The following is a 10555-nucleotide window of genomic DNA, read 5'->3' as shown; positions in this document are numbered from 1 at the left end:
TTCCTCTCAAAAATCTTTTAGAAAGTTGTTGCGCAGCATCTGTCCTCGTGCCCCTAGACCTTAGTGCTGCTTTTGATACCATCGATCACCACATTATTTCGGAGAGATTGGAATCCCAAATTGGTCGACACAGAGTTCTGGCCTGGTTTAGATCTTATCTGCTGGAAAGATATCAGTTTGTCTCTGTAGATGGTTTGTCCTCTGACAAATCAATTGTGCATTTCGGTGTTCCTCAAGGTTCCGTTTTAGAACCACTAATGTTTTGACTCTATATTTTACCTCTTGGTGATGTCATTCGGAAACATAATGTTAACTTTCCCTGCTATGTGGACGATACACAGCTGTACATTCCGATGAAACATGATGAAGCCCCAAAGTTGCTCTCCCTGGAAGCCTGTGTTTCAGACATAAGGAAGTGGATGGCGGCATTTTTTAAAACTTTTAAACTCGGACCAAACAGAGATGCTAGTTCTAGGTACCAAGAAACAAAGAGATCATCTGTTGGATCTGACAATTAATATTGATGGTTGTACAGTCGTCTCAAATAAAACTGTGAAAGACCTTGGCATTACTCTGGACCCTGATCTCTCTTTTGAAGAACATATCAAGACTGTTTCAAGGACAGCTGTTTTCCATCTACATAACATTGCAAAAATCAGAACCTTTCTGTCCAAAAATTATGTAGAAAAATGTATCTATGCTTTTGTCACTTCTAGATTAGACTACTGCAATGCTCTACTTTCTGGACACATGGATAAAGTACTAAATAAACTTCATGTAGTGCTAAACAAGGCTGCTAGAATCTTGACTAGCACCCAAAAATGTGATCATATTACTCCAGTGCTAGCATCTCTACCACTGGCTTTCTGTTAAGGCTAGGGCTGATTTCAAGGTTTTACTGCTAACCTACAAAACATTACATGGCCTTGCTCCTACCTATCTTTCTAATTTTGGTCCTGCCATACATACCTACACGTACGCTGCGGTCACATGACGCAGGCCTCCTTATTGTCGTTAGAATTTGTAAGCAAACAGCTGGAGGCAGGGCTTTCTCCTATAGAGCTACATTTTTATTGAATGGTCTGCCTATCCATGTGAGAGACGCAGACTCGGTCTCAACATTTATGTCTTTATTGAAGACTCATCTCTTAATTTTGTCCTATGATTGAGTGTAGGGGTGTGAAGGTGAACGGAAATGCACTGGAGCGACAATCCGCCCTTGCTGTTTCTGCCTGGCCGCTTCCCCTCTCTCCACTGGGATTCCCAGCCTCTAACCCAATTTCTGGGACTGAGTCACTGGCTTACTTACTGGTGCTCTTCCATGCCATCTCTAGGAAGGGTGCCTCACTTGAGTGGGTTGAGTCACTGACGTGATCTTCCTGTCCGGGTTGGCGCACCCCTCGGGTTCGTGCCGTGAGGGAGATCTTCGTGGGCTATACTCATCCTTGTCTCAGGGTAGTAAGTTGTCCGGGGGTATTGTCGGACGGGGCCACAATGTCTCCCGACCCCTCCTGTCTCAGTCTCCAGTATTTATGCTGCAATAGTTTATGTTGGGGCTAGGGTCAGTCTGTTATATCTGGAGTATTTCCCCTGTCTTATCCGGTGTCCTGTGTGAATATAAGTATGCTGCTCCCTCTAATTATCTATTTTTTTCTCTCTTTCTCTCTGAGGACCTGAGCCCTAGGACCATGCCTCAGGACTACCTGATCTAATGACTCCTTGCTGTCCCCAGTCCACCTGGTCGTGCTGCTGCTCCAGTTTCAACTGTTCTGCCTGCGGCTATGGAACCCTGACTTGTTCACCGGACATGCTACCTTGTCCCGGAACTGCTGTTTTCGACTCTCTCTCTAACGCACCTGCTGTCTCTAACTCTGAATGGTCGGCTATGAAAAGCAAACTGACGTTTACTCCTGAGGTGCCGACCTTTGCACCCTCTACAACCTCTATGAACGTTTCAACATCTTGGCCATTTACTGTTATAATCTCCACCCAGCACAACCAGAAGAAGACTGGCCAACCCTCAGAGCCTGGTTCCTCTCTAGGTTTCTTCCTAGGTTCCTTGTTTTCTAGGGAGTTTTTCCTAGCCACCATGCTTCTACATCTGCATTGCTGGGGTTTTAGGCTGGGTTTCTGTATAGCACTTTTTTGAATTGGTATAGCTCTGTTGGCTTGGAGTCTCTGACTACCAGAAGGACCCAGCATTGGCTACTTTTTGTATATAAACCGGTTCTTCAGAGACTACCTGTAAGAAATATTGGTTGATAAATCCTTAGAAATGACGGACTATGTAAAAAAAAAAAACTGTTTGTCACTAAATCCGTCTAGAAGGACCATGTAAAAATGGTTGGCTGGTATGGCCTCACCCGTCTGAGAGATCGGCTGTGAATGCCCTCACCCGTCTGAGAGATCGGCTGTGAATGCCCTCACCCGTCTGAGAGATCGGCTGTGAATGCCCTCACCCGTCTGAGAGGTCGGCTGTGAATGGCCTCACCCGTCTGAGAGATCGGCTGTGAATGCCCTCACCCGTCTGAGAGATCGGCTGTGAATGCCCTCACCCGTCTGAGAGGTCGGCTGTGAATGGCCTCACCCGTCTGAGAGGTCGGCTGTGAATGGCCTCACCCGTCTGAGAGGTCGGCTGTGAATGCCCTCACCCGTCTGAGAGGTCGGCTGTGAATGCCCTCACCCGTCTGAGAGGTCGGCTGTGAATGCCCTCACCCGTCTGAGAGGTCGGCTGTGAATGCCCTCACCCGTCTGAGAGGTCGGCTGTGAATGCCCTCACCCGTCTGAGAGGTCGGCTGTGAATGCCCTCACCCGTCTGAGAGGTCGGCTGTGAATGCCCTCACCCGTCTGAGAGGTCGGCTGTGAATGCCCTCACCCGTCTGAGAGGTCGGCTGTGAATGCCCTCACCCGTCTGAGAGGTCGGCTGTGAATGCCCTCACCCGTCTGAGAGGTCGGCTGTGAATGCCCTCACCCGTCTGAGAGATCGGCTGTGAATGCCCTCACCCGTCTGAGAGGTCGGTCGGCTGTGAATGCCCTCACCCGTCTGAGAGGTCGGCTGTGAATGGCCTCACCCGTCTGAGAGATCGGCTGTGAATGCCCTCACCCGTCTGAGAGATCGGCTGTGAATGCCCTCACCCGTCTGAGAGATCGGCTGTGAATGCCCTCACCCGTCTGAGAGATCGGCTGTGAATGCCCTCACCCGTCTGAGAGATCGGCTGTGAATGCCCTCACCCGTCTGAGAGATCGGCTGTGAATGCCCTCACCCGCTGTATACTTATAACTGATTAGTTTGGTTCTGCCCTCTATAGTGCTGACCAGTTAGAACATGATGTTGAGGTCCATCACTATACTCTTGATAGTCACCACAACACGCACACACACACAGACACCGCTGTTTCCATTCAAGGATGTTTATATGATTCTGGTAACCTGAATGACTTGGAATCTTATTGTTGTGGTTCTATAAAACAAATATATGTAAACAGTATTAATTAAAACTTATTCGGGATCGGTGTCCCTTCCATGTGACGGCTGAGCTACCGTAGGCTAATGCGATTAGCATGACATTGTAAGTAACAAGAACATTTCCCAGGACATAGACATATCTGGAAGAAAGCTTAAATTCCTGTTCATCTAACTGCACTGTCCAATTTACACGAGCTATTACAGTGAAATAATACCATGCTGTTGTTTGAGGAGAGTGCACAGTTTTGAACATGAAAAGTAATTAATAAACAAATTAGGCACATTTGGGCAGTCTTGATACAAAATGTTGAACAGAAATGCAATGGTTAATTGGATCAGTCAAAAACATTGCACATACACTGATGTCATCTAGTGGCCAAAATCTAAATTGCACCTGGGCTGGAATAATACATTATGGCCTTTCTCTTGCATTTCAAAGACGATGGTACAAAACAATCTAAAGCATGTTAGTTTTTTCTTTGTATGATCTTCTACCAGATCTATTGTGTTTTATTCTCTTACATTCCTTTTACAGTTCCATAAACATCACAGTGTTTCCTTTCAAATGGTACCAAGAATATGCATATCCTTGCTTCACGGCCAGAGCTACAGGCAGTTAGATTTGGGTACGTCATTCTAGGCGAAAATTGAAAAAAAAAAAGGCTAATTCTTCAGAGGTTAAGGGTTATAACTATGCAATATTTAAGTGGTAATGCCCAACGGTAGTTGGAGGATATATTGCATGTGTGTTGTTAGGCCCGAGACGAAGTCGAGATCCGGCAAACCGTGCCAATATGTCCTCCAAACACTGGCTTCAAGGGCACTTTTGAACAATGGGTTACAAACATATTCAAATAATGATTGACATATTTTCATTAAAAACGTTATTTGGATGAATTTATTCGTACTATTTTATCCTTCTACAAGATATAGTCCCAACACAAACCTTTGTTCTGTATCTATGGACTCGACCCAGTCGTTCAGTCTGTTTGTTCTGTATCTATGGACTCGACCCAGTCCTTCGGTCTGTTTGTTCTGTATCTATGGACTCGACCCAGTCGTTCAGTCTGTTTGTTCTGTATCTATGGACTCGACCCAGTCGTTCAGTCTGTTTGTTCTGTATCTATGGACTCGACCCAGTCGTTCAGTCTGTTTGTTCTGTATCTATGGACTCGACCCAGTCGTTCAGTCTGTTTGTTCTGTATCTATGGACTCGACCCAGTCGTTAAGTCTGTTTGTTCTGTATCTATGGACTCGACCCATTCGTTCAGTCTGTTTGTTCTGTATCTATGGACTTGACCCAGTCGTTCAGTCTGTTTGTTCTGTATCTATGGACTCGACCCAGTCGTTCAGTCTGTTTGTTCTGTATCTATGGACGTGACCCAGTCGTTCAGTCTGTTTGTTCTGTATCTATGGACTCGACCCAGTCGTTCAGTCTGTTTGTTCTGTATCTATGGACTCGACCCAGTCGTTCAGTCTGTTTGTTCTGTATCTATGGACTCGACCCAGTCGTTCAGTCTGTTTGTTCTGTATCTATGGACTCGACCCAGTCGTTCAGTCTGTTTGTTCTGTATCTATGGACTCGACCCAGTCGTTCAGTCTGTTTGTTCTGTATCTATGGACTCGACCCAGTCGTTCAGTCTGTTTGTTCTGTATCTATGGACTCGACCCAGTCGTTCAGTCTGTTTGTTCTGTATCTATGGACGTGACCCAGTCGTTCAGTCTGTTTGTTCTGTATCTATGGACTCGACCCAGTCGTTCAGTCTGTTTGTTCTGTATCTGTGGACTCGACACAGTCATTCAGTCTGTTTGTTCTGTATCTATGGACGTGACCCAGTCGTTCAGTCTGTTTGTTCTGTATCTATGGACTCGACCCAGTCGTTCAGTCTGTTTGTTCTGTATCTATGGACTCGACCCAGTCGTTCAGTCTGTTTGTTCTGTATCTATGGACTCGACACAGTCATTCTTTCTAAATGTTCCATTGCCATACTGGCTGTCAAAGTTCTTATCCCTTGCTTGCTAGCTAGCCAACTATGACTAACTTACAGTCATGTCAAAAAAGTGCAGCCAGAATAACAGTAAAGTAGCTGCATTTGCAATTGTTTAAGCTGTTTCCTAGTGACATTTATTTGGAAACGTCCATAACAGTGAGCTAATGAGGCTTGATATCTCCCTCACTAGCTTTAAGCACCAGCTGTCAGAGCAGCTCACAGATCACTGCACCTGTACATAACCCATCTGTAAACAGCCCATCTATCTACCTCATTTCCATACTGTATTTATTTATCTTGCTCCTTTACACCCCAGTATCTCTACTTTCACATCTTCTGCACATCCACCATTCCAGTGTTTAATTACTTTGCCACCATGACCTATTTATTGCCTTAACTCCCTCATCTTACCTCATTTGCACTCACTGTATATATACTTTTTTTTCCTTTTTTCCCTACTGTACTATTGACTGTATGTTTTGTTTATTCCATGTGTAACTCTGTGTTATTGTATGTGTCAAATTGCTATGCTTTATCTTGGCCAGGTTGCAGTTGCAAATGAGAACTTGTTCTCAACTAGCCTACCTGGTTTAATAAAGGTGAAATATAAATATTTTTTGAAAGGCTCGATTTCGCCTGGCATAGAAAACATACTCACTTGTCAGGACAATGTTGTTCAGAGGAGCTAGCCAACGACACTGCCTGGCTGGGCTGATGAGACAGTGGATTGCTCAGTCCGATGGAACAGAGTAAATAGGTATTTTAATATCATAGATTTAGCCTGTGGCAACTTGTGGAGTAGACTACGGCTGGAATGCGGTTTTAACCAATCAGCAATCAGGATTAGACCCATTCGTTGTATAAACATGTATGTATGAGCTAGGTCCAAGAACTGTCTGGGATGACTGTAGAACAGGCCTGGGCAATTATTTTCCATGGAGGGCCACATTAGAACATATTTTTTCCATCGCGGGCCAGAATCATATTACAGGATGATATACCCCGTTTGTTGTTGGATTCACGTCTCCATCTCAACCAAACATCTAAGTTAAAGAATATGACTAAATCAAATCAGAAGGTATTTAAAGTTCGATTTGATATAATCCTTTCTATACCTTATATTTTTGGTTGAGATGGAGATGTGAATCCAACATATTAATTTGTAGAAAAACTGGAATTACTACCAGACTAAATCAGTGGCACAGATCGAACTATACTTGCAGGATACACATCTCCTTCAAGTGTTGATTTTTGGTTGCGTTGCCAACCAAACACAATTCAATATCACTTTTAAAATACAATAGACAGCCTACTAACTTGTTGATAAATTAGATGATGAATTTGTGTCCCCAAATCGCCCCAAAATATAAATTAAAGAATGTGATTAAGCCAGTGTCTCAGATGGAACTATCCAAGCAGTAGAAACATCTCCTTTAAATGTTGATGCATTTCTTCTTATGTAATCATAGAAAGTGTTTATGTTCTAGATAACATGCATAGGTCATCACAGGTCTGTGGAGATCTTCACCATTGCTGTTATAATCTGTCAGAACTAGAATGACATTGATTACTTGCTCCATGTACTTTTTATGTAATCTCAACTGTGCTTTTAGATGGTTGAAAGCGTAGGGAAAACACTGGAAATTCAACTAACTTTTGGCTGTCTTTTTGAGTGGGTGAATATACTGTAGGTTGTAATCTCGTTGATCAACATCTCAACCAAATATTACCCAGTTATCCACATTGAAATGACAGTGTCCCCAGAGGGTAGTTTCTGATATACCTGGATCACTGATGAACCAGTCACATTTATTTAATGAAATTACGAAGTGGTGGCAGAGTAGAATATCTTTATTCTCTCACAGAGGTACGCTGGACTCATTTAGGTGGTGGAAGTCAATTAGGATTTGACGTTAGAGAAGTGCGAAACCGAAAGTAGCCTTGGCTGTAGACCGTTGGTTGTAACGTAGCCCAGATGTATGACTCTAAAGCAGCCTACCGTTACTCTTTAAGGTCCAATGATCTTTATATACTGAAGAAAAATATAAACGCAATATGCAACAATTTCAAAGGTTTTACTGAGTTACAGTTCATGTAAGGTAATCAATCAGTCAATTAAAATAAATAAATTTGACCCTAATTTATGGATTTCACATAACTGGGCAGGGGCATAACCATGGGTGGGCCTGGGAGGGCATAGGCCCACCCACTTGGGAGCCAGGCCCAATGACTGGGGAGCCAGGCCCAGCCAATCAGAATGAGATTTCCCACACAAAGGGGTTTTATTAGAGACAGAAATACTCCTTAGCTTCATCAGCTGTCCGGGTGGCTGGTCTCAGACGATCCCGCAGGTGAAGAAGCCGGATATGGAGGTCCTGGACTGGCATAGTTACACATGGTCTGCAGTTGTGAGGTCGGTTGGAGTACTGCCAAATTGTCTAAAACGATGTGGGAGGCGGCCCATGGTAGAGATATTAACATTCAATTATCTGGCAACAGCTCTGGTGGACATTCCTGCAGTCAGCATGTCAATAGCACGCTCCCTCAACTTGAGACATCTGTGACATTGTGTTGTGTGACAAAACTGCACATTTTAGAGCGCCGTTATATTGTCCCCAGCACAAGGTGCACCTGTGTTATGATCATGCTGTTTCATCAGCTTCCTGATATGTCACACCTTTCAGGTGGATGGATTATTTTAGCAAAGGAGAAATGCTCACTAACAGGGATGTAAACAAAAATTGTGCACTAAATTTGAGAGAAATACTGTACATGTTTTTTATGCATTATGGAACATTTCAGGGATCTTTAATTTCAGCTCATGAAACATGGGACCAACACATTACATGTTGTATTCATATTTTTGTTCAGTAAATGTTATTTTCAGCGGTATACTGACTGGCAGCCAAAACAGCCAAATACTCCGTCTAACAGTGAATAGATTCTTAATTGCAATATGGTCCTAGAATCATAAAGCCCTTGACTTTCATGTCATATTAAAATAATTTCACAAATGCAAAATATACCCTTACTGTACAAGGTTTTAACTGGCTTTATCACAGTTGCTGTGGACAGTATTTTTCAGTGACAACATGTTTCTGGCAGCCTTCTTCCATTACACACAGGTGTTTGAAGCATGCTAGACAGCTAATTAGCACAGGTGGCCCCTCTGTCTTCCATCTGTAATCCATAAACATGTGCTGTAACATGGAGATATGGCCCAGTGGGAACACTAACCCTCATCCTATCAAGGTGTGTACCAATTTAACCCTTTGTTTTTTGACAATTATTTCTCACTGATATGAAAGATAATCCTTATGCTTTTAAAACCGTTACCCAAGTGATGCATGTTAAACAGAGCATCATGGAACGTCTTAAGGATCCGCCCCTTTTTTTCAATTTCGCCTAAAATGACATAACCAAATCTAACTGCCTGTAGCTCAGGACCTGAAGCAAGGATATGCATTTTCTTGATACCATTTGAAAGGAAACACTTTGAAGTTTGTGGAAATGTGAAACAAATGTAGGAGAATTCAACACATTAGATCTGATAAAAGATAATACAAAGAAAAAAAAACTATTCCTAGCCCAGGCGCAATTTAGAATTTTGCCACTAGATGGCAGCACTGTATGTGCAAAGTTTTAGAGTGAAGTAATGAACTATGGCATATCTATTAAAATGTTGTATCAAGACTGCCCAAATGTGCCTAATTGGTTTATTCATACATTTGTGCACACTCCTCAAACAATAGCATGGTATTATAATACCATGTAATAGCTACTGTAAATTGGACAGTGCAGTTAGATTAACAAGAATTGAAGCTTTCTGCCCATATCAGATATGTCTATGTACTGGATTTATTTTTTGTTTCTTACAACCTCATGCTAATCACATTAGCCTACGTTAGCACAACCATCCCGAGGACAGGACACTGATCCTGAAGAAGCTGTAGTACTCCCACCTACAGAAGAGGCCTTCTTCCAATGACTCTTATGTGTAATGTAATGGACCTGAGACTCTTATGACTCCTGTGTGTAATTTAATGGAACTGAGAGTCATGACCAAGGCCTAGATGTAATGTAGTCTCAAAGACTGTACAGTATGGTAGCCTGTAGATTTGGTTTAGTGCACAAGTTCAAACTGTAGATTCCAACATCCATCCCTACTAGTCTACACGGGTGATTTAGTTTTAGCTCGCCGGTGGCCTAGATGTGGGCAGAGATTTCACAATGGAATATAAACCATGTACAGTTTTATGAATATTCAATCTAAAGTGGAAATAACAAAATCAGTGTTACATCAAAAATCAACATCAGACAGGGACAGCTGATCAGCTGATCAAGATCATCTATATATAAATCTGGAACCTGATTAACAGACAAGATGACCGTCTCATATGAAATATATAGCATATACTTATCAAAATGACCTATTAAGTTCGTCCATTAATGTAAGTAACTTAGGCCTACCACCCTAGCCATTTAGCTAACTGACAGATTTGGTAACAAAATGACTTTTTTATTTTATAAGTGACAGTAAATTAGGCCTTCTTATTAGAAAGCTGCAGCATGTTTTAAAAAATGTTCAAACTGGCAGTAGGCCTATTGGGAGGAGGACAGGAATCTCTGAGTGGGAGATAACCTTTATTATGATGTCATCTAGTTGGATTCTAGGAGTGATGACAGTCTGCCTCCGTGTCACTCAAAGTAGGCAGAAGTCCAGATAAAAAAACCTCTGAATAATCAATCATTCACACAAAGCCTATAGGAAATTAAGTTACTGCAGGCTATTTGGCCTAACCTATTTCTGTTATCATGCATTAGGCCTATCATTGCACTGTGTGCCATATTCACATAGGGGCGGCAGGGTAGCCTAGTGGTTAGAGCGTTGGACTAGTAACCGGAAGGTTGCGAGTTCAAAGCCCCCGAGCCGATCTGTCGTTCTGCCCCTGAACAGGCAGTTAACACACTGTTCCTAGGCTGTCATTGAAAATAAGAATTTGTTCTTAACTGACTTGCCTAGTTAAAAAATAATATATATTATAATGATGTTGAGAGCCTATAAGCTGACACAACACAAGATCACCAGAGATTGATTT

This window comes from Oncorhynchus clarkii, chromosome 23 (genome assembly GCF_045791955.1).
Source record: "Oncorhynchus clarkii lewisi isolate Uvic-CL-2024 chromosome 23, UVic_Ocla_1.0, whole genome shotgun sequence".
Lineage (NCBI taxonomy): Eukaryota > Metazoa > Chordata > Actinopteri > Salmoniformes > Salmonidae > Oncorhynchus > Oncorhynchus clarkii.
Note: the sequence above shows the minus strand (reverse complement) of the source record.